General features: G+C 39.1%; 1 protein-coding gene across 6 annotated transcripts in view; it reads left to right on the forward strand.

Annotated features, from left to right (window-relative positions):
• Positions 1-27,441, forward strand: part of MTMR2 (myotubularin related protein 2) — a 114,557-nt gene that overhangs the window by 14,401 nt on the left and 72,715 nt on the right. The window contains exon 1 of one of the 6 annotated variants that reach the window (XM_073887128.1): positions 197-318. The exons of 4 other annotated variants lie outside the window; for them this stretch is intronic. The gene's annotated coding sequence lies outside the window, so the exon portion shown is untranslated. Of the gene's footprint in view, positions 1-196; positions 319-5,614; positions 5,751-27,441 lie in introns of those variants that run through there. One more of the 6 variants, XM_073887129.1, reaches the window with a different exon arrangement.

Consider the following 27,441-nt stretch of genomic DNA (forward strand, 5'->3'; position numbering starts at 1 on the left):
TGTTTCCCAATGTTTTATACACACTGCAGGCCTTTTATTATTTTTTTAATAAAATTTTGAACAGAATGACTAATAGAGCATGAACATTGGGTATGACACTGTAGTCCATTGTGTAAGTACTGAAAGCAAATTTGCATTCCTCGAAAAGCTTGTTCACAGTCAGAATATAGACCACGTTCTTTAATGTTCTTGGGCAAACGTTATATATGTGCTCAGGACATTACTTACGAGAATACTTTTTTAAAAAGAACCTTTTCTTTCCATGGAATACTGAAGATAAGTTAAATTGGCGGATAGGAGTGAAGCGGTTTGAATAAGGCAAGTGGTTTAGATTTTAATGTAATGACTGTGGTCACTAATAACTGGAAATAAAAGACATGCAACCTCTCCCAAATCCTCTGGAGACATTTGTTTACTAGGATATAGGAAAAGATAGGTGCCTTGTTTTCAGATTGTTCTGAATTAAGAGTGTATAATGCTTGGTATGTTTATCTGCACCTTTAGTTTTCAGACATGGTAGAAATGTCTTTTTTGGTAGAAATGTTTTTATTGGGTTTTGAAATATTAGATCAGGAGAGGTAAGAGTAAATATAGTTATGGCCTCTGTTAGGACTTGGATTTTATATTTCTGTTCATTATTATGAAATACCTCCAAGTGTACTGTGAATGACAGTAAAGTAATGATAATTCCATTAACAGTCCAGCAAACTAGTAGAGCCAGAGGGGTTCAGTGCTTTGCTAATGGATACATTGGAAAATACAGGTAATGGTTTTATGATCGAAGCTTTTGGCAGTGTTCTGTTTTGATATATCAGAAGTTACATAAGATGTGTCTGTGTCTCTATGTGTGTAATATATGTATAAATATAAATATGAAAACATTTGTACATAAGAACAAAAATATAAAAGCATAAATATAACATATTTATACATACATAAAAAACTTCACTTTGATATTTGTTCTTTAAGTGATTCATCCAACTCTTTTTAAGTTTAAAAGTTTGTACATTCAGTTATCTTAATCAAATGAGGGCAGTTTACAGTAAAGATCTAAGTGAAAAGTACTTTTAGGGCCAAGTCCTTTTGCTCCATTTTAATTTAATTAATGGGTTCCTTCTTAAAAGGAGACCCTTCTGATCTCATCTTGTTTTCCCTTCTGAAGAGGATACGCTTGTATTTCCACAATGCTATTTGTTGAACATTTTCTACCACTGCCAGTTATTTAGCATGAATAACTTCATATAGATCATGTTTTTGATCCTTATTACAGTCTTAGAAGGTATCATTTTATTTTATAAAGAAAGAACAGAGATGGGGGCTGGCCCTGGCTCCACCCCTCCAAGCCCAGTGGACATTGGGTGCTGGAAAGGAGGCTTTTTTCCTTTTTTTTTTTTTTTTTTAAAGAAAAACACATCTGAAAGAAAAGAAATGCACTTCATCCACTCAAAAAAAAAAAAAAAAGAACAGAGATTAATTTACCTGAATTATTATTTGCTAAGTGGTGAAACCAAGTCTCTCTGACCCTGAAGCTTATGTTTTCGGCCACTAAGCACTTCAACATCTTGTTCTGTGCGTTGTTGTCCTCTTCTTTACTTTGCATCCTTTATATTCTTCCATTCCTATACTGTACTACTGTGAGATACTTATAGATTTGGCACCTTCCTTATTAGGCTGTAAGTCCCTTGAAGAAAATGAATCTGTTGTCAGCTCTATCCCCAGTACATAATACATTGTTGATGTTAGTGGACGTCTGTGGAAGAGATAGATGGGAGGCTGTGATAAGGGAGACTCAGGAGGTTCCTGCTCCCCAAATGGAGGGGAGACATGGGAAGAGCAGGAGGGCAGATGGCTGAGAGGCCTCTAATTGGAGGTAGACATTCTTAGTCTCCATCCTTCCAAGGAAGCTGAAGGGTACTTTGAGGCATGGGAATATTTGGAGGTGAGAGGCTGCCTCTCTGGAGGCAGATTTCTCTCCCTTTGCAGCATTAACAGTGATGCTTGTAAGTTTAGTAGTATTGAGGCATGAAATACTTCTGTAGTAGGTACCAAAATTTATTTGTTTGGACATAATTGTCTTAATTTGCAAGTTTTTAGCTTGACTAATTCTGAGGAATGAGTATAATTTTTAAAAAATGTCCTAACTGAAACAAAAAATAGAAAAAGGGAGAGGACTTTATCTTATTTACGCATGTAGTGATATTCACTGGAAAAGCACCTAAAGAGTAATTCCTGTCCCCCTACCAATAATTAGTTTGTATAACTCTGTTCACCTAAATGCTGTACTTTGAAATAGTAGAACTTTTGAGACCAAAAGGGTGGAACATTGTTCTTAGGAATAGTGTGGCAAGGAAAAAGACATTCTGTTATAACAACAGCAGACCAGTAAATGTGGGGGAATGACTAAGAGTCAGATGATGGGATTTCTGTTTTGGTCTTGTGGTGGAAGGAAAACTGTGTCACTCTGGCTAAGACAGTGGCAGAACTATTAAAAAACAGTATGACTAGTGCTGTTCTGTATTGTGCCTTTCTTACTCACTGTAAACCTAAGTTCTGTTCTTCAGTATGTATGTGTGTATGTGTGTTCATTAGGTTATTTTGTGGAACCAGAAGTTAGCATTTAAATAAGATTGATTTGATTCTTTTTAATTAGGAATCGAGAGAATAATGTGGTTTAGGATGGAGTGAGGAGTGGGTTAAGGAGGGGGGAATTCTGGTGAGAGTGACTTCTCATTCACAAGGACCATTGCTCTGCAAATTTGGATAAATGCATTTGTGAATGTAAATTGTTTGCATGTTCATGTAGTCATTAACTGCTCTTCCTAAGAGTTGATAACCAATCAGAATTTACTACGTTAGACTACAATTATAGTTTTATTCTAAGAGGTATTTTGAGCCTCTTAGGAAATGGACTCTGTATATGAATAAGTGTAAAGAATAATTGGTATTATTAACATGCATATTCCACAGTGCTAGTTATGTTTTGATCAGTTTTGTTGCTTTTGAGAAAATATTCTTCCTATAACAACTTGATTACTTTCTAAAATGTGTGTTTTATTAGAATTTTTTTTTGACATAGCACACTTGACTTATCCAAATAAAGGTATTGATGCTCTTGAGGGCAGGAATATGTTTTGCCTACCCTAGAGATATTATGACTGTTTTTATTTCAAAGTACACTTAAGTCTCCATTATTCTGAATCTTTTTTTTTTGCTACTTTTTAAAAAAAACTTAAATTCAGTTAATTAAATTGTAGTGTATTATTAGTTTCAGAGGTAGAGCTCAGTGATTCATCAGTTGTATATAACAGCCAGTGCTCATTACATCACATGTCCTCCTTAATGCCCATCACACAGTTACCCCATCCCCCCATTGATCTCCCCTTCAGCAACCCTCAGTTTGTTTCCTATGGTTAAGAGTCTCTTATGGTTTGTCTCTCTCTCTGATTACATCTTGTTTTATTTTTCTGTCCCTTCCTGTATGCTCCTCTCTTTTTTTAAATTCCACATATGAGTAAAATCATGTGATAATTGTCTTTCTCTGATTGACTTATTTCGGTTAGCATAATACCCTCTAGTTCCATCCATATCATATAGCTTATATATTTAACCTTGTCAGTGGTTTTTTTTTTTGTACCTCCATTGAAGGACTGATAGGAACAGAAGGGAATCATGATTATAACTTAATTTTATTTCTTTTTTTAATTTAATTTATTTACTTATTTATTTTTTAAGATTTTATTTATTTGACAGAGAGAAAGAGCAGGAACACAAGCAGGGGGAGTGGGAGAAGCAGGCTTCCCGCGGAGCAGGGAGCCCGATGCGGGGCTCGATCCCAGGGCCTCGGGATCATGACCTGAACCGAAGGCAGATGCTTAACGACTGAACTGCCCAGATGCCCCATTATTTTTTTTTAAAAGATTTATTTATTTAACAGAGAGAGAGAGAGAGAGAGCACAAGCAGGGTGAGTGGGAGAGGAAGAGCAGGCTCCCCACTGAGCACGGAGCCCGATGTGGGGCTCAATCCCAGGACCCCGGGACCATGACCTGAGCCGAAGGCAGATGCTTAACTGACTGAGGCACCCAGGCGCCACTTAATTTTATTTCTTAATAACAACTCTGATTAGAGATTTGAGCAGAAAAGTGCCCACCCTAATTAAAAATGAGGAACAAAATCTCATGTTGTTGCAGTTGGGTGAGGGTCTTCCCATGGGGAAAGTTTATGCAGTATAGCTAAGAAATGATATGGAAGGACAAGTCTTTGAATCACATTTACATGTGGGACAATAGTTCATTTGTATATGTGTGCGTGTGTGTGTGTGGGAGGAAAAAGTTGGGGGCATTTTAACTATCAAGAGATGAAGGGAATATAAAACATAGTAGAACCCAGTTTAGCACATATTGCCAGTATTTAGAACTGTAACTCAACTCATTTGTGATCCCAGAATTTTGTTTTTGCTCTGAATCATAGATCTTAGCTTTGAACTTTGAGACCATCTTGTATTGCAGCTCAACCCTTTAGTCTTCCTTATGATTTGAATGTCACCATTTTGACATTGAATTCTTTTGAATGTCATTGAATAACATCATTCACAAAGCCCTACGTCTTCAACACTTCCTGCTCTGTTTGGAAGACCACTGTCATGATGAAAAGAGGACTTGGATATAAGAAATGATGCTTTTTGTAGCCAGTCAATTAAATGGAATATGGATAATGGAGAATGATGGCTTAGTCTGGAAGCATAATTGTATTTTTCAGTTAAGCATGCATTGGGAGAAATCTGTGCATGTAGGGGCAGGGGAGGTGGCATTTACTGACTGAGGCAGATACTATGCAATGAATATAATTTTATTTGAATAGTGACACCACAGTTCTAATCTTGACTGAACTCTCTCTGTGAAACTGTTACAAAATAAGGGCCATTTAAAAATGTATTTGAGGGGAGCGTGGGTGGCTCAGTCGATTAAGCATCTGCCTTCAGCTTGGGTCATGATCCCAGGGTCCTGGGATTGAGCCCCACAATGGGCTCCCTGCTCAGCAGGGAGTCTGCTTCTCCGTCTCCCTCTGCCTCTCTCCCCAGCTTGTACTCTCTCTCTCAAATAAATACATAAAATCTTAAAAAAAAAAAAAATATTTGGACCACTAATCTATGAATCTTTATATATCATCTTTCCATTTGTTTGCCCAAATTCTTAAGTTGGCTTTTGCCAAAAATGAGATAACATGTTTTTTTTTTCATATTTTATGACATTCCCCACCATTCTTTTATTCTTTGTAATGATTGAATTGATCATCTTAAGTATTTATTTGATGTTTTTTCCTGTAAATCAGTTTTTCCTTTAAGTTATTCTAGTGTAAATAGATTGGGCCCATTATTTTATTGATGCCATTTTTAATACAATGGGTATGTTTTAAATGCTAATCTCTAAAGAGTTCTGATTTTCATTTGGGAAGTTTTCTTGGCGAATACGGGTTTATCTAGTCTGTGCATTTTATCAAACTAGGAAACATACATTGGCTTGACAACATTAGCAAAGAACTAGTAAGAAATAGCTATGAATTTTTTTTTTTCCTAAAGATTTTATTTATTTGACAGAGAGAGACACAGCGAGAGAGAGAACACAAGCAGGGGGAGCAGGAGAGGGAGAAGAAGGCCTCCTGTGGAGCAGGGAGCCCGACGCGGGGCTCCATCCCAGGACCCTGGGATCATGACCTGAACCAAAGGCAGATGCTTAACGACTGAGCCACCGAGGTGCCCCAAGAAATAGCTATGAATTAAGGACGAATGTGCTGAATGAAGCTGGAAAGTCTTCCTGAAAAGATGTCTTGTTTCTTAGAAAGCCCCATACGTATTTATTTTTTTGCTTTAAACTTAAGTCTTAAACATTTTAACAGTAACTTCATTTTCCACATTTTAGCACATTATCAGTTGCAGGATTTCCATTCCATCCCCCCTTTTTTTAGTAATGGGATTTACCCATAAAAGAATCTTACAATGCAGATAGCATTTTCAGTTGTTTTTTATAGCTACCCAGTGAGATAAAAAGAGCAAGTATTTTTATTTCTACTTGTAATATGAAGTCAGTGCTCTGAAAGGCTAATCAACTTTCCATGATTTATGAGACCAGTTTTTTTCTTCCTCTTCTTGTAGTTTAAACTCACATGTCCTGATTGGAGTGGGAAAGTAGCTTATCTGTGTGCTAGCATTTGCCAAAGTGTCCCTTGCTTCATATGGTGAAGATGCTTTTTTAGTATGATGATATAATCCACTATTAAATGCTTAAGTGTGGACATCCTTTTTTGGTTATGAAATAAAGTAGTACGTGGCATTTGTGATGAAAGCAGAAAGGATCTATGTTTCCAGCAATGATTTAATAATTGGAATGGATTGCTAGAAGGGAAATATAAAATTTCCTTTTCTAGAGGTTATTTTTGTTTGCTTGTCTTTTTCTTTAAAGATTTTATGTATTTATGTATGTATTTATTTATTTGAGAGAGAGTGTGAATAGGGGGAAGAGCAGAGGGAGAGGGACAAACAGACTCCATGCTGAGCACGGAGCCTGATGCAGGGCTCAGTCTCACAACCCTGAGATCATGACCTGAGCCAAAGTCAAGAGTCAGACACTTAAACTGACTGAGCCACCCAGGCGCCCCTGCTTGTTTTATTTTAAATGAATTAAGTTTTCTGTGGCAGAGACTGTTTGATTATGGACAGTTTAGTTCCTTGGTTCCTTAAGGATCAAATCATTAGAGCCTCATTTGTTTCACTCCTCCAGTCCTGTGTTTGACCTTAGTCTGATAAACTAGCATTTTCTGATGGCAGTCGGAGGGGTCCTATTCCAGTCTCCCTTGGTAAAAATACTTTACATAGTTTTGTTGTTTCTGTTTGTCAGGTAATGTGCTAAACTCTTTGCATGCGTTGTTTTATTTAATCTTTATAAGTAGGTGAACTCTTCCTGGCATATTGTAAGCAGTCAGTAATTATTAACTAAATGGAGGAGATATAAAATAAATAAGTAAAACACAAAGTATGTCAGATGATAATAAGCACTCTAGGGAAAATAAAGCAGGATGGGAATAGAGAATGAGTTTAGAGTGGTTTGCACTTTTAAATAAAATGACCGGGGCGGTCTTACTAAGAAGGGAGCATTTGCACAAAGAAGCTGAAGGAAGTGAAGGAAAAAAAAACAGGGGAAATATGGGAGAAGAGAGTTAGAGGTAACTGATGTGTTTGAGGACCAGCAGGCGTCTATTTTAGTGCAAGGGAGCGGAAGGAAGAATAGTAGAAGTTAAGATCTGGGAGGCTAGGGTGGGAGCAGATTGTGAAAGGCCTTATAGGCCGTTTTAAGGACTTTGGTTTTTATTCTGAGTGGGATGGGAAGGTAGTGGAAGTTTTTTTTGCAGAGGAGTGACAATCTCAGATGTTTCAAAAAGATCACTCCAGCTGCTGGGTTAAGAACAGACTGGGATGAGAGCTGAGGGTGATCTGCCTGTCTAGGTGAGTGTCCCATCCTCCCTCACCATTCCATGTGCATGCCTCCCAAAGCTGTTTTCTCGGTCGAAGAGGATGACTGTCCCTGATAGAGGAGGAGCGTTCTTCTTAGGTCAAGGGTATACGAGTAGCTGCGCTGCCCTGCTCTTGCCTCCAAACAAGCTCTCAAGGTGCATTAGGGTAGTTGAGTTTCCAAGACTCCAGTTACATCCAGATGAGGTGCTGCATGAGGCAGTCTGCATTTCTTAAAAAAAAAAAAAGAACCAAAAAACCCCCACAGAAACAAACAAAAAACACTGGGATGCAGAAGCAAGGAGACTGGTTTACAGGCAATTGGAATCACCCAGCGGAGGGAAATGATAGAAGAGGTGGAGAGAAGTGGTTGGATACTGGACATGTTTTGAAGGTGCAGCCAACAAAGTTTCCTGACTCCAGAGTTTTTGGTCCAAGAAAGTAGAGAAGGACAGGATTACCATTTACTAAGATGTTAGAGCTGGTTTCAGGACGAAGAGTAAGAATTTGGTTTTTGGCATCTTAGGTGTCCACCTGGAGGTGTTAAATAGGTTATTAGAATCTGGAATTCAAGAGAGAAAACTGGGATAGCACTATAAATTTGGGTTAATCGACTTAATGCTCTTAAAGCGGTGAGGCTGGGTGAGATTATTAAGGAGGGGAGCTAGACATGGAGAAGATAAGAGGTCAGGGACTGAGAGTTCAGGGGTACTCCAATGTTAAGAGGTTAAGAAGGTGAGAAGGAACCATAGGAGATCTGTGAGAAAGAGTGGCTAGTAGTTAGTAGGGTAGCCATGAGTATAGTGTTTTGGAAGCCAAGTGTAGAAAGTATTTCAAGGAAGAGAGATCAATTATCAGTTAAATGCTGCTGATAGATGAGGACTAAGTATTGACAACTGAGTTTAACAAAGTGGATGTTCTTGATGACCTTGACAAAAGCATTTTTGCTGTCCTGATGGAAATGGGCTCAAGAGAGAATGAGAAGTCAGGAATTGGAGGCAGTGAGTTTAGACATCTCCTTCAAGGAGTTTTGCTAGAAAGAAGCTCAGAGGAATGAAGTGGTATCTGGAGAGGTTGAGAGAAATAACATGTTTTAATGCTTGTTGGAATGATTGAGTAGAGAAGGACAATTTTATGATGCAGGAACTGGAGGGAAGAATCGCTGGAGATTTTCTTGTATAGACGAGACGAGCTGGAGTTCAGTGGAGGGGCTGGCTTACCTGAGAGTATGGACAGTTTCTCCAAAGTAAGAGATGCACGTGAGTTGTAGTTGGGGAGCTCATGGAATATCTCCTTTGATTCCTTCTGTATTTTTCAGTGAAATAGGAATCTAGATCATCTACTAAACTGTAGGATGGAGAGGGTAGTAGAGAGTGGAGAAAGAAAAGACTGAAAGAAAGACCTGAAATAGTTGGGAAGAATGGGAGAGCCTATGGACTGGGGAAATGTGGTGTGATTGCTGAGCAGTGTTAAGGGCCTAGTTGAGGGAAGTTAGAATTCAAACCCAGTCCAGGCTCTATGGTTGTATGGTTTTCTCTGTACTGATTCATCTGTGTGGGTGCCGGTCTGAAGTAGGCAGAGAGGTGGCTTTAACTAGCATTTGGGTGTTGCCAGGTTAGTACCATGAAGCAATCAAGGGCAAGGGAGTGATTGTCATGAGAGGCCAAGAAGTTAATAATTGGGGAAAGACAGAAGTGAGGACATGAAATAATAGGAGTAGTGGAGGTCTTGGCAGGATTGAACAATTAAATAGATTAGCTGGTATGCTAGAGAGAATGAGCTGGAGGTCAGACAGCAGAATGTTTGAAATTTAAATTAAGGAGGGCTTACAGTTAATTGGTACTACCAGTGTTTAGGGTATGATTATAATCTCTGAGGTAGAATGGAGGACAAGATCATTGGAGGAGAGGAGGTCCAGGACCTGAGAGGCCAGGATGTTGAATGCTCATTGATATTGGATATTGAAATCAGTAAGAATTTTGGCAAGTGTATTAATATTAAAATGATGTGAGCCTGGAGCTAATTCTTCAGGGAATGAGAGAGAGTGACTTAGAGGTTAGTAGATGACGTCAACAAGGACTGGTCGTGGGTGGTATGGTCTAATGGCATGAGATCGAAGGCTTGAGTTGTTTCTGAACACAGACAGGAAGAGTAGTCTGCAAGTGGCAGTGAGGAACAACGCCCGGTTTGCAGACACAGTGGTGGGAGAGGGCTATAGGACAGAAAATGAGGCCTTATTTTTCCATTTGAAAGATCTGTGGGGAGAGCAGTGACCTTGGGAAGACCAGGCTTTAGTTAGAGCGAAAAAGAGGCCATTTGAGAGAGAGAAGAGGAAATTTTGCTGATGCTTGACCTTGAAAATCCAAAGTACAGGAGTTGGGGGTGAATGGAAGATAGGATCAGAAGAGGCGACGAGGGTCTACAGTTCTGACTTCTTTTGGGAACTGTTGAAAACAGCTAAAGGATATGATGAAGTTAGTCCTTACATTTTTTTAAGATGGAGTGTGGTGAGACTGTGAGTGTTGAGGGGGGAGGGAGGGTTAAGCTCCTGCACGGGTCCCCCACAGTACCTCTTTACTTTTCCCAGTGGTGGTGGTACGGCCGGGGGGAGAGATGGAGGGACAGTCTTACTCCTCCAGAGCATTTGGATTTCTGATGCCCTTTCTTAACTCCTGTTGATGGAGGGTAGGTGCTGGGGAAGAGTGGGTGGCCTTACTTGGAACACAGGGAGCTGAATAAATGACCAAGTATATGAAGTAGATTTTATCATCTCCATTTTACACATAAAGAAACTAAGACTCAGAGAGGTAGAGCATCCTTCCCAAGGCCACATGGCTACTGAGTGGAGTAAAAGGAAATGAAGCACTTGTACATAGTGAAATGGATGAGGAGTCAAGGAGTAGTAACCTTCTGTCAGATAATATTAGATTGTCATTGGAGCCTTATCTTTATTTACTTCAGATCCTGCAATATCACTTGGCTTTATATTGAATTCTAAATGAGGGATTTAAGTAACAATCTAGTCTTCTCATAGACTGTGTTCTCTGTGTTTGTTGTCTAAAAACTTAAAGGAATTATGGGAAACGGGCCTAAAGGTACTGATTTCTGGTAGTCTTATTCTTTTTTTAAAGATTTTATTTTTATTATTATTTATTTGAGAGAGAGAGAGAGAGTGAGAGATAGCACGAGAAGGAAGAGGGTCAGAGGGAGAAGCAGACTCCCTGCTGAGCAGGGAGCCCGATGTGGGACTCGATCCCGGGACTCCAGGATCATGACCTGAGCCGAAGGCAGTTGCTTAACCAACTGAGCCACCCAGGCGCCCTGGTAGTCTTATTCTTAACCCACATCTAAATCCAGTTCAACTTTATCTTCTCCGAGGAGTATTCTTTGATTGTTCTTAACTGATCTTCATCCTTATGCAGTGAGCTTATGTGGAAGAAATACTGGTGTGTCTGTGTTGTGCATGTGCACACACATGTGTATATGCGTGTGTGTTTTATCTCCCCAGTTAGAGAATAAGCACCCTGAGGGTATTTCTCCTTTTGGTTCTGTACTCCATGTACAAAGCAATGTGATTTAGTCAAAAGGGGGTCTGATTCTATAGCTGGCTCTGTCACTAATTTGGTAAGATATTTCAAACCATTCCCTTCACTTTTCTGTGCTGTACTTTATCTGTATAAATGAGAGGAGTTTCACTAGAGTAATCTCAGAGGTCTTTGGAAGTGATAATATCCTATAATTCACTGGCTGACTATCAGAATAGTTGGTTAACTGATACTTCTATTTGCATTTGAAAGAAACAATTTGAAAAATATTATCTGGTGTTAGTTACTTATTACCCAATTTAATGTTATCCTACGATTCAGGCAGTCGATTCAGGCAGTCGCCAAGCAAGATCAGAGTGAGAAATAAGATTGGAGAGAAGGTGGGGCCAGATGGTCACAGTAGCAAGTATTTGTGGATGTGGGACTGAGAAGACTAAAGATCTGTTTGAAAATCTTTTGCACAGAGGTGTTAAGTGAAGCTGTGGGAGTCTGTATTTCTGAGATTGAGTACAGAGAACAGAGCCAAGGTTAGAACTTTAAAGAGAATCTATCTATGTTTAGAGGGCAGCTGGAAGAAAAGCACCTAGAGAAGAATATTTGAGTATAGAGAACTCTAGTAAATTTTAATGTCAAAGGAAGTTTAGAGAGAAAAGCATCCCAAGAGGGAGGCAGTGATAATAATATCACATACTGCAGAAAGGTTAAGGAGGGTGAGCACTGGAGAGTGGTATTGGTAGAGTAGTTGAAGGTGGAATTCAGTATGTTGTTAATGATGCCGAGCAACTCACCATTGAGTTCCTGCTAACTGTCCAGTGTTGTGTAAAACCTGTGCATGTACACACATGCACACATGCACATGCACACACGCTTTCCAAAGGAGACCAGATGGAATAAAATGGAGAGCCTGGGAGGAAAGACTGCCCTTGAACCTGAGAAGAGACATGTCATCCATCATCTAAGGGAGAAAGAATTGGTTTGTATGTAGATAAATTTGCTGAGGAAGGGGCAAGAAGTTGAGACAGTTCATGCCTCATTATCTCAGTTTTTTTCATTCATACTAGATTATTGTTGCAAAAACGTTATATAGACCATGTTGACATATTAGTTGATTTAACATATATTAATAAATCCATTGGATTTTTCTCTTATTTTCCTTTGCTGTATAGTGTTGCATACTGTTAACTATTGATTTTTTAAAACACTCTTCTTGGCTTTCACTACACTTTTCTTTTGATTTTTCCATCTATTTTTTTCTGTACTTCTACCTCTCTACTTCTGCTTCTCCAGTCTCTATTTTGTGAAAATAAATGTAATTCCATTCACTAAATCTCACATCTCTTTTTGCTGTATATGCTGTTCCTAGGCTACATGACTCAGTGTTGTGGGTTTAGCTAAATAAATGTAGCTGTAACCTCTCCAGGAAATCTGAAAACTGGAAAAGTATTGTGTTGCCACTTACTTGGTAAACACATTCACTTAGGTATTTTGTGAGAACCTCAGATTCAACAACATCATCATCAACATCAAAATCTAGTGCATATTTCCACATACCTCATTCAAACTTTTTCTTCTGTATTTCCTATTTTTGTCATTTTGTGGCCTATTTCAGTTGTCCATTAAGACCTAATTCACTAACCTATTAACTAAGTTTCTGTAGAATTCCGCCCCCCCCATCAATGCTTCCTAACTCCAGCAGAATATATAACACTTCTTAGAAATGTTTGATGGCCTCCCACTGTCTCCAGAATGGAGTGTGAGCTTTTCATATCCAGGTTTCTTCATGAAACATAGTTCAGCCTTTCTTGCCTCCACCCCTGCCGTGACCCACAGAGCCAGTCATATCGGCTTCTCCAAATCATCTATTTATGCTGTTCTCTGTCTCCGATGTTTTCCCTCTTCCACTCTACCATCAAATTCTAACAGGCCAGTGTCCCTCAGAAATGACACATCTTTCAGGTCGGCCTCAACCTTTCCCAGCCACATTGAATCTTTTCTTCCTTTATTCTCCTATAGTATTTTTTAACTGCCTGTAAAGCATTCATCACAATCAATTCCTAGATATTTAAATAGGCGTTTGCCTTTCCCATGAGGCTACAGTTTAGGAGCACATGGAAGATTGCTGTATCAATATATTGTCACAGTGCACTCATCCAACCCTGAGTAAGCAATAGCTCAACACTGCCCGAATGAACGAATGAATGAATGAACAAATGAACGAATGAATGAATGCATGACCGGGTAAAATCTGACTGAAATCTTTTGGCCTACTAGTGTATGAGGTGCTGCATGTCTTCCCTGTGGGTGCCTTGAGGCCACCTCAATCTTAAAAATTTCAAGATGGAACTCTCAGCTCACCATTCTACCTCCTTTTCTTTTTTGCTATTTTGGCACACTGGTTTCTGAGTCAGCAAGACTTGGAATCATATTTTGACCCTTTTCTCTCCCTTTCTCATCATGTCGAGTTCTTTGCCAAAGTCTGTTGATTCTGTCTCCATGGTGTTCCTTGCATCCACTCGTGTTTCATTTTTACTGCTAGCTTAGGCCCTCAGTTCCTCTGACTTGGGAAGGTCTCCTGATAGATTTTCCTGCCCTTATCATCTGTTCTTTGACCTGTTTTTAAAATAATCTTTCTAATAGGGGCATCTGGGTGGCTCAGTTGTTAAGTGTCTGCCTTCGGCTAAGGTCATGATCCCAGGGTCCTGGGATCAAGCCCCGCATCAGGCTCCCTGCTCTGCGGGAAGCCTGCTTCTCCCTCTTCCACTCCCCCTGCTTGTGTTCCCTCTCTTTGTCTCTCTCTCTGTCAAATAAATAAATAAAATCTTTTTTAAAAAAAATCTTTTTAATAAAAACTTTCAGTAGCTTCTCACTGCTTTCAGAACTAAATATCTAAATATCCACGTATTTGTCATGACCTTCTACAGTCTAATCAAAACCTGTTTCAGGCTTATCTCTGATTGTGTGTTGTAAGTATCCTGAACTCCAACCAAAGTGGTCTATGTCTTGCAATAGCTTTAATATCCCCTAATTTCTCACTTCTTTGCTTAGTGAAATTGTTGAGAAGGTGTTGAACCTCTTCTATATTTTCACTAACCTCAGATACCATCTCTTTCATAAAACCTTTCTCAAGCCCATAAATTAAAGCTGTATGTGAGCTTTTCAATTCCAGACCTCTAAGTGCTTTATTTCTCTCTTGTTCATTTTTTTTTAAGATTTTATTTATTTATTTGTCAGAGAGAGAGTGAGAGCGAACAAGCAGGGGGAGTGGCAGAGGGAGAAGCAGTTTCCCTACTGAGCAAGGAGGCTGATACAGGACTCGATGCCAGGACCCTGGGATCATAACCTGAGCCAAAGGCAGACGCTTAACCGACTGAGTCCCCCAGGTGTCCCTCTCATTCATTTTTCATATTCTACATTGTGGTGTATGTATGTATGTATGTATGTATGTATGTGTGTGTGTGTGTGTGTGTGTGTGTGTACTTAAGTACATTGGAGTAAAAAGTCAGCAGAGGCAGAAAGCCTGTTATCTCTGTATCTTTAGGAGTTCCTAAAACAGTAGAACCTTGAGTATAGTGGGTGCTCAAGAGTATTGATTACTCGTCACCTGAGATATGAGATAACCAAAACCATATGCTAGTGAAAGGAGATAAGAATTTATAGTATCAGAACCGAGAAAAGAGCATTTAAAAATTAAAAAAAATTTTTTTTTATACAATTGAATCATTAGTAATCACAGAGTCATTTTACGGGATTCATTAGGGGCAGAAGCCAGATGGCTAGGGATTAAGGAGTGGGTGGGTATTGAAAAAATGGAGCCAGTGAGGATAGATACTTTGTTGTGATGTGGAAGGTAGCAAACCTTGTAAGAAATGGAATATGATCTGTAGATTTGGAAAGAGACTTGTGAAGGAAAACCACAGGTGGTGTTTGAAAGAAAAATGAGTGTGCTGTCAGAGATCCAAGTGCCAGAATTACTCCAAATCATACGTTTTCATTTTTCACCTTGGCGGCGGAGTACTCCAGATGAGTCAGGCCTCTGAAGCTAATACCAAGTTTCAGTGGCCTAAGGTCACAAGGTTAGAGTAAATGTGCACACCGTAGAATAAGAAGCCTTGTAAACATGACCATGTTTAGGACTGGCAAGGGTGATGTTCCCGAGTCAATTGAGTTTATATTTCTTTGTTCCAGTTCAATGTGATGAAATTATTTAGAGAGAAGATTTACTGAGCCCATCTTATATATATTTTTAGGGGATCTCTTCCCTTAGTTATCACACATATATATTTTAAATGTAATAAATTTGAAAAAGAATCATTACTTAGCTAAATTAGAATATTTTTCCAATACATTTTAAAAGATCTAGTTTCTGGTAAAATCACTTAATATGAAAACAATAAAAATATTTAAAGAAATTGTAGCTTATATTTCTTGATAGGATGTCATTTCTGTTTACCTATAACCAGGGTGTTGAATTTACATAGTGATAGCCCAGAGCTCCTGAAATAAGTGTAGCTATTGGGTTTAGTTTCCCTTTGACCTTATTATACACAAATATTCTCTTAAAGACTTTATTGTAAGAAATAAAATATTAGAATCTTTCTATTTAGTCTGAGTCTTCATATTTAAGACTAAGGCTGTGATTATAGAATTAGAAAATATAGATACACACACATACACTTTGTGGACAATTTAATTTTGCAGTATTTATTTAGATACTGTATGGATATAATGAAAGGTAGAATACTCATTTCAGAAGCCCTAGACTACATTGAACTAAAAGGGGCGCCTAGGTGGCTCAGTCAGTTAAGTGTCTGCCTTCGGCTCAGGTCATCTGAGGGTCCTGGGATTGAGCCCCATGTTGGGCTCCCTGCTCAGTGGGGCGTCTGCATCTCTCTCGCCCTCTGACCCTCCCCCTGCTCATGTGCACGCGCGCTCTCTCTCTCTCAAATAAATAAATAAAATCTTGAAAATAAAGGGGGGGGATCATCTAGGCCAGCGTTCTTAACCTTAAAGTCCCTGACATTGTAAACAAATCAGAGAATAGCTTTGAGATTCTCAAAGAGGTAGAAGACCACCAAAAAGCACCACTAAAATAGTCTAATTGTTACTTTTCACAGATAATAAAACTGTAACGGGGAATGGGGAGTAAGTCATTTGGCCAAGGATACTGCTGTTAGCTTGATAGTACTAAAGTTCTGGTTTTTCAATTCCCAACTATTAACCATCCCAGTGGAAATAACACATAGCCCAAACCAATTCCCAGCGGTTAACGATTAGTTGTCATTCACTTAAGACATAATCTCTTTAAAGAAATGTTTGCCCCATGTGCTAAGAAATGTTTAAGTGGAAATGGGACACTATGATATATAAAATAATATACGCACAGTAACTCCAGAAGGCAGATGAGATCATTTATCTTCCTCTGTCCTTGTTCTGATCCCTCCCTCCCTTTACCAAATTTCTTTTTAATTTTGTCTTGGATATTCTAGTTATGGTCTCTGATGATTTTGATTAGAATAATCCAATCTTTTGATCATTCTCCTTCATTCTTTCACTCATTAATTAATTCAACAAATATTTCCTGAGTGGTCCTGGGAACAGAATGGTGAGCCAAATTGACATGGTTCCTTCTTTCTTGAAGTGTGTGGTCTTAGGGGACATGGATGTTAATCAAACATTTGTAAAGAAAAGTAAGAACAGGATTTCTCTCTCTTTTTTTTTTTGTAAGATTTTATTTATTTATTTGACAGAGACACAGCGAGAGAGGGAACACAAGCAGGGGGAGTGGGAGAGGGAGAAACAGGCTTCTTGTGGAGCAGGGAGCCCGACGCGGGGCTCGATCCCAGGACCCTGGGATCATGACCTGAGCTGAAGGCAGACCCTTAACGACTGAGCCACCTGGGCACCCCAGAACAGGATTTCTTAGGTAAAAACTAAAAACACAAAGTGCTATGAGCCAACAACTGCTGAAGGATCTGGTCTGAGGCATCTGGTCAGATTTCCCTGAAGAGGTGGTGTTTCAGTTGAAAACTTAAGTCAAGAAGGAGTTTGGCATAACCATGCTCCCTGCAGAGGGGCCAGCATGTTTCAGGATCTCAAAGAAGACCAGTGTGATTGAACTGAGGAAAAGCAAGGGAGAGAGAGAGATGCACAAGAGGAAGCTGGAGAAGGAGCTGGGGAGCAGATCCTGTAATGATTTGAAGGCTATTTGAGGTAAGAGGAAGTGGAAAGCCATTGGAGGATTTCTAGCAGGGGGATGACATTGACTGGTTTGGACTTTTTGGCCATTATGAATAATGCTGCTGTGAACATTCATGTACATTCATGTGTATTCATGTGTTCTTTCGTGTGGACATATGTTTTATTTCTCTTGGGAATATATTTAGGAGTGGAATTGCTGGGTCATTTGGAAGTTCTGTTTCATATTTTAAAGAACTGCCAGACTGTTCTCCAAAGTGGCTCTTACCATTTTACAGCCCTACCAACAGTGTAGGAGGGTCCCAGTTTCTCCGAATCTTTGCTGACATTTGTTATTATATATCTTTTTAATTGTAGCCACCCTAGACGGCCTTACTTTGAGCCCCTTGCCTTTTCCTAGCAAGGCTTTTAAGCCTGGCATTTAGGATTCTCAGTGGTCTGGCGCCAGGCTACCGTTTTGCCCTTTTATCCACTTGGTTTGAGTAAACTACTCATTGTCCACAGAATATGCCCTATACTTTCCCAAGCTGTTTTTTAAAATTTCTTTTCGTGTATGCATATGCTTGTAATATACAATGCCCTGATCTGTGCCTCACAATCTTTAAAGACCCAAGTAGATTTTTTTCTGTCTTATTCATTTTATCACATTGAGCCATATGGAATAGTTGATATTTGACCATTTTACCTGTAGAAGTAGCAATTTTAAATGCTTCATTTTAATGTATGTCTTGCTTTCCTCTAAACCTGAAATTACTTCCATTTCCTTTGAGCCTTTTCTCCTAGTACTTGTTTGTACCTCTCATGGTATTAGTGATGTGCTCATGTGGTATGATGTCTCTTATAGGACTGAAATCTCAAGGGCGGAGGCTATTCTGTAACCCAGTGTTCTGTACATGGTAAGGGTTTGGTAATTGTTAACTTTCTTTAAAAGGAGTATGTGTACTATATAATGAGTCAATATGAACAAAACGAATCAATATAAACTTAGCATATCCATATAAACATAACTGTAACTGAGTACACATGCAAAGATGTTGGAATGCCTAGATTTACTGGAAGGATCCAGAAGAATAACTTAGGACTGGTTTCTTGTGGAAAATGAACCTTCATCAGAAGACTTAGGTAGTAAAAAACCACAGTTGGTCAGAAAAGACATTTAGAGAGTAAATTAAAAGATATTCAAAGTAGAAGGTAGGAAGAGTCTGATTCTCATGACCAGTGGCAAGGAAGAGGTTTGTATAGCTTTAGGGAATGTAAGTGTGGGCTAGAATTAGGTACGGTGGGGAGCCCTGACACTCTGAAAGCTATGATGATGAGATTTAATTCGATTTGGAGGCTGTTGGGTGCCTGTATAAGCACCTTTGTCATAATAAATGCAAGTGCGAAGGATTTGTTGGAGTGATGCTTGAGGAAAGTTATGCTTGTAGATTTGAAAATATAGCAAGGACAGATGAGACTAACATCTCTGAGGTGAATGTAGGTAGGAGCTGGTTCTGGCTTTTTCAGCCCAGTTTTATTGCTAGACTGAGACATGAAAATGGGAAATAAAACTTATATTCAATGTGAAAGAAAAGGGAGCAAGAAAGGAAAATACAAACTGTTTCTTCTTGGAAACTGTGCTTTGGAGTATCTATTAAGTTGAGGTAAACAGTTCTGGGAAATGTAGTTCCCTGGAAAACAAAAACAGGCCAAATGAATGAATATTCATCGTCTACTCACAGTTTTCTCAGAGAAGTGTTTTTCTTCTTATTTACCTACTCTGGATCTGGACAACGCTGGCTCTTCACTAACTAGCTGTGTGACTTTGGGCAAATTACTCAACATTCTCTTTCTAGAGCACTTAAAGCTGTTTTTAAGAAATTGGGAGAAAAGCCCATGGTCACAGATTTCTTGTTTGATGATGTCAGAACTATAACTTAGGCCAATTGATTTTCATCTAGTAATATTTCCATCTTCCACCGCTGCTTTTTTTTTTTTTTTCTTTTCCCACCACAGCTTTTAAGACTGCTGCTTTTCAACAGCTTGGTCGTTGAGTTCAAATAAATACTGAGTTCTTAAAATTACTAGTATTTTTTTCTTTTTTTAAAATTCTAAAGCTATTATATTTTTAAAGAAAAAGATTTTTTAAAGATTTTATTTATTTGTCAGAGAGAGAGAGAGAGAGAGCGAGCGAGCACAAGCAGGGGGAGCTGCAGGCAGAGGGAGAAGCAGGCTCTTCGCTGAGCAAGGAGCCCGATGCAGGACTCGATCCCCATGACCTGAGCTGGAGGCAGACGCCCAGCCGACTGAGCCACCCAGGCGCCCCTAAAGAAATTTCCAAGTGTATACAAAAGAGAGAATTGTACAATAATCCTCTAATGACCCATCACCCACACTGAATAGTTTGTCATACTTGCTTTATCTCTTTTCCTTGTTCTTTTTTTTCCTGAACTGTTTTGAAGCAAATCATGTCTTTTCATTCCTACATACTTCAGTGCACATATTTAAAAAGTAAAAGCATTTTTTTTTTTTTTTACATAATCTCATAATCACACCTGATAGAATTAGGATCAGTTCTTTTTATTATGTAATGCTCCTCCATACCACAGGATGGCTTAACCAACAGTAATTTATTTCTCCCAGTTCTGGTGTCTGGGAAGTCCAAAATCAAGTTGCCAGACAATTCCGTTCCTAATGAGGTCTTTCTTTGACTGTTATGTAGATAGCTGTCTTCTTGCTATGTCCTCGAATGGCCTTTCCTCTTTCCTAGGTGCATTCATTGTTGGGGGGGGTGGATTGGGGAGGGAAGGAATTGGGGGAAAAGGGGTGGCAGGCTTTTTCTCTCTTCTTCCTATAGGGCCACTAATCTTATTGGATTAGGAACCCCACCATTATGACATCATTTAACCTTAATTACCTCCTAAAAGCCCTGTCTCCAATTATAGTCACATTGGGGGTTAGAACTTCAACATAAGAATTTGGGGTGGGGGGCACCTGGGTGGCTCAGTCGGTTAAGCTTCTGCCTTCAGCTCAGGTCATGATCTCAGGGTCCTAGGATCCAGCCCACGTCAGGCTCCTGCTCAGCAGGAAGTCTGCTTCTCCCTCTCCTCCCCACTCGTGCTGTCTCTCGCAATCTCTGTCTCTCTCAAATAAATAAATAAAATGTTTAAAAAAAGAATTTGGGGTGGGGGCATAATTCAGTCCGTAGCAATGACAGACTTCATTTTTAAATGGCATTCACAGTGGGACACCTGGGTGGCTTAGTTGGTTAAGTGTCCTTGATTCTTGATCGCAGCTCAGTTCTTAATCTCAGCATCGTGAGTTCAAGCCCCGCATTGGGTTGCACACTGGCTGTGGAATCTACCTAAAAAAAAAAATGGCGTTCAAAGTGCCAAGACACGTGCTTCTATAATGATGATAATATTCATTTTTCTAATACTTCTAACATAATACTGTCCAAGAGACATAATAACTTATTATTTTGTCAATACCAGGTCTTTAATTGTAGTTCTTGCTGTTTTTTCCCCTTTAGTAAATCTTTGGTTACAGTCACTGGGGGGATTTATATTCTCACTTGTAATATGTCACGGCAGAAATAGCATTAATAAGAGGTGACACAGCAGCTTTGCCATTATAAGTATTTATGCAGCTAATCTGACTTGGGGAATAATACATGTGCAGTAATATTCATTTGTCATAAATAATAACTAACACATGTGCCTGATAGTCTTTTTTCAGACACTTTCCGTGTTTTATTGAGAGCAAGGAGGGGAAATGGTCTGTGGTAAAGAAAGAATCTTGGAAAAGTATACAATAGTATACTATTGTAGTATAATCTTGGAAGATAACAATACTGTTATATTAGTAACAATATAAGAGGAGGAGCTTGTAGATGATTAAATGCAATAAAGTATACAGTTATTATAAAAATGTATCTAGTGTACAGTAAAGGAAGAGTCATGCCTACAAGATGAATAGGGGCAAAGAGGGCATGGAAGCCTATGAAGGACACTGCAGGCAATGTCAGCAGGGGTAGCAAAGGAACAGAGGCATGAAATGGCTAGAAGATATGGGGAATCTGCAAGCCATTCCCAACGGCTTCAGGTGAGTTGAAGCTACAGCTAGTTATGTAGAACAGGGGCCAGATCATGGAATACTTCAAGTGTTATGCTAAGGAGTTTGGGCTCAATTTGGGAGGGATTGAGGAATTACTGAAAATGTAAGTCGGAATGATATTATCAGATCTCTGTTTTTGAAGGATCACTTTGGTATTGGTTTGGGGTGACCTATTGGATGAGTAGGAGAAAGGAGACTGGTGATTTGCTATAGTCCAGGTAAGAGGTGTTGAATTAAGGCAGTAAAAATTAGGAGGGAAAACGGATGCGTTCGAAGTGATAGGGAGGTGGACTCTGTAGGACTTTGGGTTGATTGGATGTGATGGGCTGCTGACCACTGCCCTGGGCCTAGCTCATGCTTCTAACTGTGAGTCTTAAGCAGTCCCAGTTTGCAGATTTCTTCCATAATAGCTAAGCTTTAGCACAGAGATGATAGATAGTTATATTGATACAAACTTAGGGATTAGCAGAGCAGTGATGGCCAATGGATAAGAAATAAGGATGCTGAAGGCTTGCCAAAGAGATTTGAAACTATTACTGTACATTTCAGGTAAGACAGAGAAGTGAGAGGAAGGAGAGCAAAGAAGCATGAAGGGTAATGACCAGTGGAGGGGCTGAGGGATGATTTGTCTTCAGCATGTTGAAGACTAGATGAAGGAAAAGTTAAGAAAAGTGAGATATTTGGAAAGGATACCATCTGTAGACAGGGATTGGTTTCCTTGAGTGTAAGATTATAGACACTGAGTAATTCCCAGAAATGATGAAGTCCAGGCTATGACCAAAGAAGCACATTGCTGAAGTGGGAATGTGGGTGAGGGGCATAGGAACTGAGGAATTTTGAGATAGGTGGTTGCTGGTTTATCCTTGGGGACGTTAAAATTCCCACGATGATGGCTTTGGAGCAGAGGGAAGCTTTGGAGAAGAGAAAGTCAGACAACTGAAAAAGTCCTTACTGAGGGAGTGGGGAGTAATGAAAAGGTAGGTGGCTGACAGTAACAGGGAAGCTGTAGATGCAAATGCCAGAAGGAGGAGGAAGAGGAGGAGTCAGTGTTTTACATATGAAGATGGAAAAGTAATACTAGTGTAGAAACGTGAGTGAGCTGGGGAAGTGCTGGTTTCACCTCTGGGTTTAAGATGCTGGAGAAGAGTCTCCTTTAGAAAAGGCTACAGGGGAGTGGGTTCCTGGGAGGAGGGGTCAGCTGAGGCAGAGAGGTGGAGGGAAAATTCCGTGGAAGATGTGAGGCATTTGAGTCACTCTGAAGTAAAGATTCCGGTGTAAAGGTTAGGAACAATTAGTAGCTGAAAGAAGACCTGAGCAGGGAAAATGGATGGAGGAAGCATAGACAAGAAGGTCTGGCATTTTTGCAGAGAGGCTTGGGATGAACAGGATAGCAGGAATGTTTGGACTGACTGCCTTGAAGTTTGTGGGCCCAAGAAAAGTGGTATTGGTTACTTAATGAGGTTAGCAGACTGCAGTCTTTGCTCTGAGTTCAAATGCCTTGCCAGTTACAAGATTCTTATCCTCTAGCAGTTTATAATTTAAAAAAGAGGTGGCCATGTAACCCAAGAACTCTGGTCTAATGTGGCAAGTGTTTGGTGTAATTACAGAGTATAGGCAGAAGTCTGTGAAAGTGCAGAGGAATAAGAGGTTAGTTCTGGCTGGAACAGCAGGGGAGGACTTCTTGGAAAGCTTGCTTTTTAACTGGGTCTTAAAGAGTCGGTAGGATGTTAATAAATAGATGGGGATAAAGAGGCATTCTGTTTTGGAATGGCATGCGCAAAGATGTGCATTCAGGGAAATACAGAGCTTGTTTGTGGAATGGTTCATAAAAGATCAACATAGAGAGTTTGACCTCAACATAAGCAAGGGAGCAGTGGACATTAGGTTGTATTATACCAGTGGCCCGTGGCGATCAGAAGCATGCACAGAGCGCATCTGACAGAAGGAAAAAAACACTGAAAATAGAGCTCTGCTTTCTAGGGTGTCTGTGGCCACCTCCATTCTGGCCTAAAGAGCAGCACTTCCTGTTTATACCAGGAGAACTTTGAGTAGTTCTCCTGGGGTGTGTATGCGTATGTGTATGTCTGCCATCATCACAAGAACAGCACTAGGATATACCCTAGCCCTGTCTCTTCCAGTCTCTCCTTGCTTGCCTGGGGTTTAAAACCTTTGTAAACTGGTCACATTGAACTACACATCAGTGCTTCTTCACATATAACACGGTGGATTATAATATCTACTACCCATGTTTATGCATGTCTGGAAAGAGAAGTTAATAATTAAAAGCTATTTGCCACATTTATGCTTGAAGGACTGATTCTTTGAATCCGAGACTGCAAGTTATTAGTTACAGAACCTGGTTTTGTTTATTTCCCTTAGATATATTTACTTCATACTTTGACTTTAAAGAACCCTTTGGTTTCTCAGTGGGACATGCTATTATAGCTTCTCTGTCAAAATTATTTTTTCTAAGTAATATACTACCCATAATTCCAAATTGTGTTTTATTGCCATTAATTTTATCTTCTCTCAGAAGGTCATATGTATAACAAGTAGTATCATACATTTGAACTTGTCCAAAATAGACTTTATGAGGTGCTGGTTGCCATATCATTTAGAACTGTGTTTGGCTATACAGAATATAAAACTCTATTACAGTGATTTTAAAAATTGAATTTCAGAGGTGCCTGGGTGGCTCAGTTGGTTATGCATCTGACTCTTGGTTTTGACTCAGGTCATGATCCTCGTAGGTTGTGAAATCGAGCCCTGCCTCGGGCTCCATGCTCAGCGGGGAGTCTGCTTGAAGATTCTCTCCCTCTGCACCCTCTCTCCACTCGTGCATGCCCTCTACCTCTCTCTCTCTCATAAATAAATAAATCTTAAAAAAACTGAACTTCACTTTTTTACATAAAAAAATCCCATAAGTAGGGAGTTGGTGTGGATTCAACTGCTCAGTGATACCATGAGGACTTACGTTCTTCCTGTTATTTGGCTCCCTGTTCTTAATAGGCCAGCATGTTGGTCATATTTACAGGATGGCTACAGTATTTCTAAGCTTTACGTTCTTGTTCCAGTCAAGAAAAAGTAGGAAAGGTTAAGGGCTAACCTGCTGTTCCTGCTCACCTTTATTATGAAAATAAAAAGTTTCCGTAACTATTAACATAGTTCCTCTTAAATCTCATAGACCATAGTTGTGTCACATGGTTCTCCCAGCCACAGGGGAGCCAAAAGCAGGCATGTCATGTTGGACTGGGCACAAACTGCCCTAATCAAAGTCAGGGGGAAAAAAAAGAGGTATGTATATATACGGAGTAGGCAACAAATAATGTCTCTCAAAGTACTGTGCCAAAGTTTGATTATTTTACCTGTTATTTTAACACAGATGGCATTTAATTAGTAAGAAATTGGCTACAACAACAAAACAGAAAAAAGAAGAAAGGGAGAAAACATTCTCTGTCAGTTTCTCTATACTTACATTATAAAACTAAATAGAATTTCTTATGACTGCTCCTTTGTGTAATATTATACGTTGTTGGATATAAACAAATAACAACTACAGTCATACCTTGAAATAGTTAATAAAATAAATATATGTTTGCATTTGAAAAAATGTTATGAAGTGTTCCAATTGGAATACTGTTTTTAATCCATTTAAGTGAATTTCTTTTGGGAGAGATGATTTTCACGTTGTATGAATATATAAAAACATTTTGCAGGGTGCCTGGGTGGCTCAGTCAGTTGCGTGTCTGCCTTCAGCTCAGGTCATGATCCCAGGGTCCTGGAATTGAGCCCCATATCGGGCTCCCTGCTCCCGGGGAAGCCTGCTTCTCCCTCTGCCTTTGCCTGCCACTCCCCCTACTTGTGCTTTCTCTCTTTCTCTGTCAAATAAATAAATAAATAAATAAATCTTAAAAAAAAAACAAAACCAAACATTTTGCAGATGGCATGATCTTATAAATGGAGAACTGTAAAGGCTTTACCAAGAAACTGTTACAACTAATAAACAAATTCAGGAAAGTTGCAGGATACAAAATCTACATGCCGAAATCAGTTGTGTTTCCATATGGTAACAACAAATCCTCCAAAAAAGAAATTAAGAAAACAGTTCCGTTGTAGTAGCATCAGAAAGAGTAAAATACTTAGGAACAAATTTAACCAAGGAGGTTAAAAACTTGTGCAAACTATAAAACTATGATGGAAGAAACTAAAGGCATAGATCAATGGAAAATTATGCTGTGTTAATGGAGTAGAAGAATTAATCTTAAGATGTCCATGCTGACCAAAGTGATCTACATTTTCAACGCGTTCTCTGAAAATTCCAGTAGCATTTTTCATAGAAAAAAACAATCCTAAAATCATTGTGGTAACACAAAAGACCCCAAATAGCTAAAGCAGTCTTGAACATGAAGAACAAAGGGGGAGGCATCATACTTCCTATCTTCAAACTATATTTCGAAGCTGTAGTTATCAAAACAGTATGGTACTGGCATAAAAAGACACATAGATCAATGGAATAGGATAGAAAGCCCAGAAATAAAACCACACATATCCAGTCAACTTGGCTTTGAAAAGGGTGCCAAGAATGTAGAATGGTTTTGGTAAAAATGGATATCCACATGCAAAAGGATGAAATTGAACCCTGATGTTACACCGTACACAAAAATCAAACCAAAATGAATTAAACATTTAAATGTGAGGCCTGAATCTGTAAACATCCTAGAGGAAAATAGGGGAAAATCTCCTTGGCATTGGTCTTGAGAACGGTTTCTTGGATTTGACATCACTAGCACGGCAACAAAAGCAAAAATAAACTAGTGGGACGACGTCAAGCTAAAAAGTTTCTCTACAGCAAACGAAACAACAAAATGAAAAAAGGACCTACAGAATATGAGAAAATATTTTGGGCGCCTGGGTGGCTCAGTTGGTTAAGCGACTGCCTTCGGCTCAGGTCATGATCCTGGAGTTCCAGGATCAAGTCCCGCATCGGGCTCCCTGCTCGGCGGGGAGTCTGCTTCTCCCTCTAACCCTCCCTCCTCTCGTGCTCTCTCTCTCTCTCTTTCTCTCTCTCAAATAAAATCTTTAAAACAGAAAATATTTCCAAACCATAGATCTGAAGAGGGGGAAATGGAGAGATACTGAGCAAAAGGGACAAAGTGTTAGATATAAAGTGAATAGTTCCAGGGACCTAATGTATAGCATGGTGACTGTTGTGAGTAATACTGTATCATATACTTGAAATTGCCAAAAGAGGATCTCAAATTTTCTCCCCCCCGACACACAAAAAGGTAGTGTGAGGTGATGGATGTTTTCGTTAGCTTGGTTGTGGTACTCATTTCATGGTGTATACATATATCAAAACATCATGTTGTACACCTTCATGTGTCCTACACAGTTCTGCTTTAACAGTCACACCCCAGTAAAGCTTAAAAATGGAACAAGAGAAAATGAGGTGACAATTTTTTTTGGAGGAGATGATTTTCACATTGTATAAATAACTTAGTTATTGTTACAGGCAGGTTTATGGTGGACAAATTTTAGAACAATCTGGTTTTTAAGTATCACATCTCAAGATGGATTATTTTATCAAAATCTAATGAAAAAATTTTGACTTTGGGTGTGAGGAAGACTTTCATTATGTTGGGAATGGAGCTTTAGAAAAATATATTTTTTAATTAGAACTTTAAACTTCAATGTGTCTGAGATTTTTCCACCATTTTTTTTTACTTTAAATAATTTTAAATTTGTTTTACTGATAAAAGGAAATGATGTAAATCATTCAGTTTGTGGCATAGGTATATTGTCACTATGTTTTGGAATTTAACAAACATAATACTCGTTAACAGTATACATAGGCACTGAGGTAGATTTTGTGGAAAATGAAGACACAATTCTCCCTTTTGGGGTAATTGGGGTAATTAATTAAATTGTGATTACTTAATTATTTAATGGAAGAAGTAGATATTTAAGACAGGCTTATACAGAATTTGATTTGGTGGAAAGATACAGGTGCAGAGACAAGCTCATCTTTCTATAGCTTTTGTCCCTCTGCTTCTCTAGCCCTGTTGAACTCTTTGTAGTTTCTCAAGTGTTCTGGGCTCTTTGAT

This window comes from Callorhinus ursinus, unplaced genomic scaffold (genome assembly GCF_003265705.2).
Source record: "Callorhinus ursinus isolate GAN/ISIS: 27379988/994484 unplaced genomic scaffold, GSC_fseal_2.0 scaffold76, whole genome shotgun sequence".
In the NCBI taxonomy this organism is placed as follows: Eukaryota; Metazoa; Chordata; class Mammalia; order Carnivora; family Otariidae; genus Callorhinus; species Callorhinus ursinus.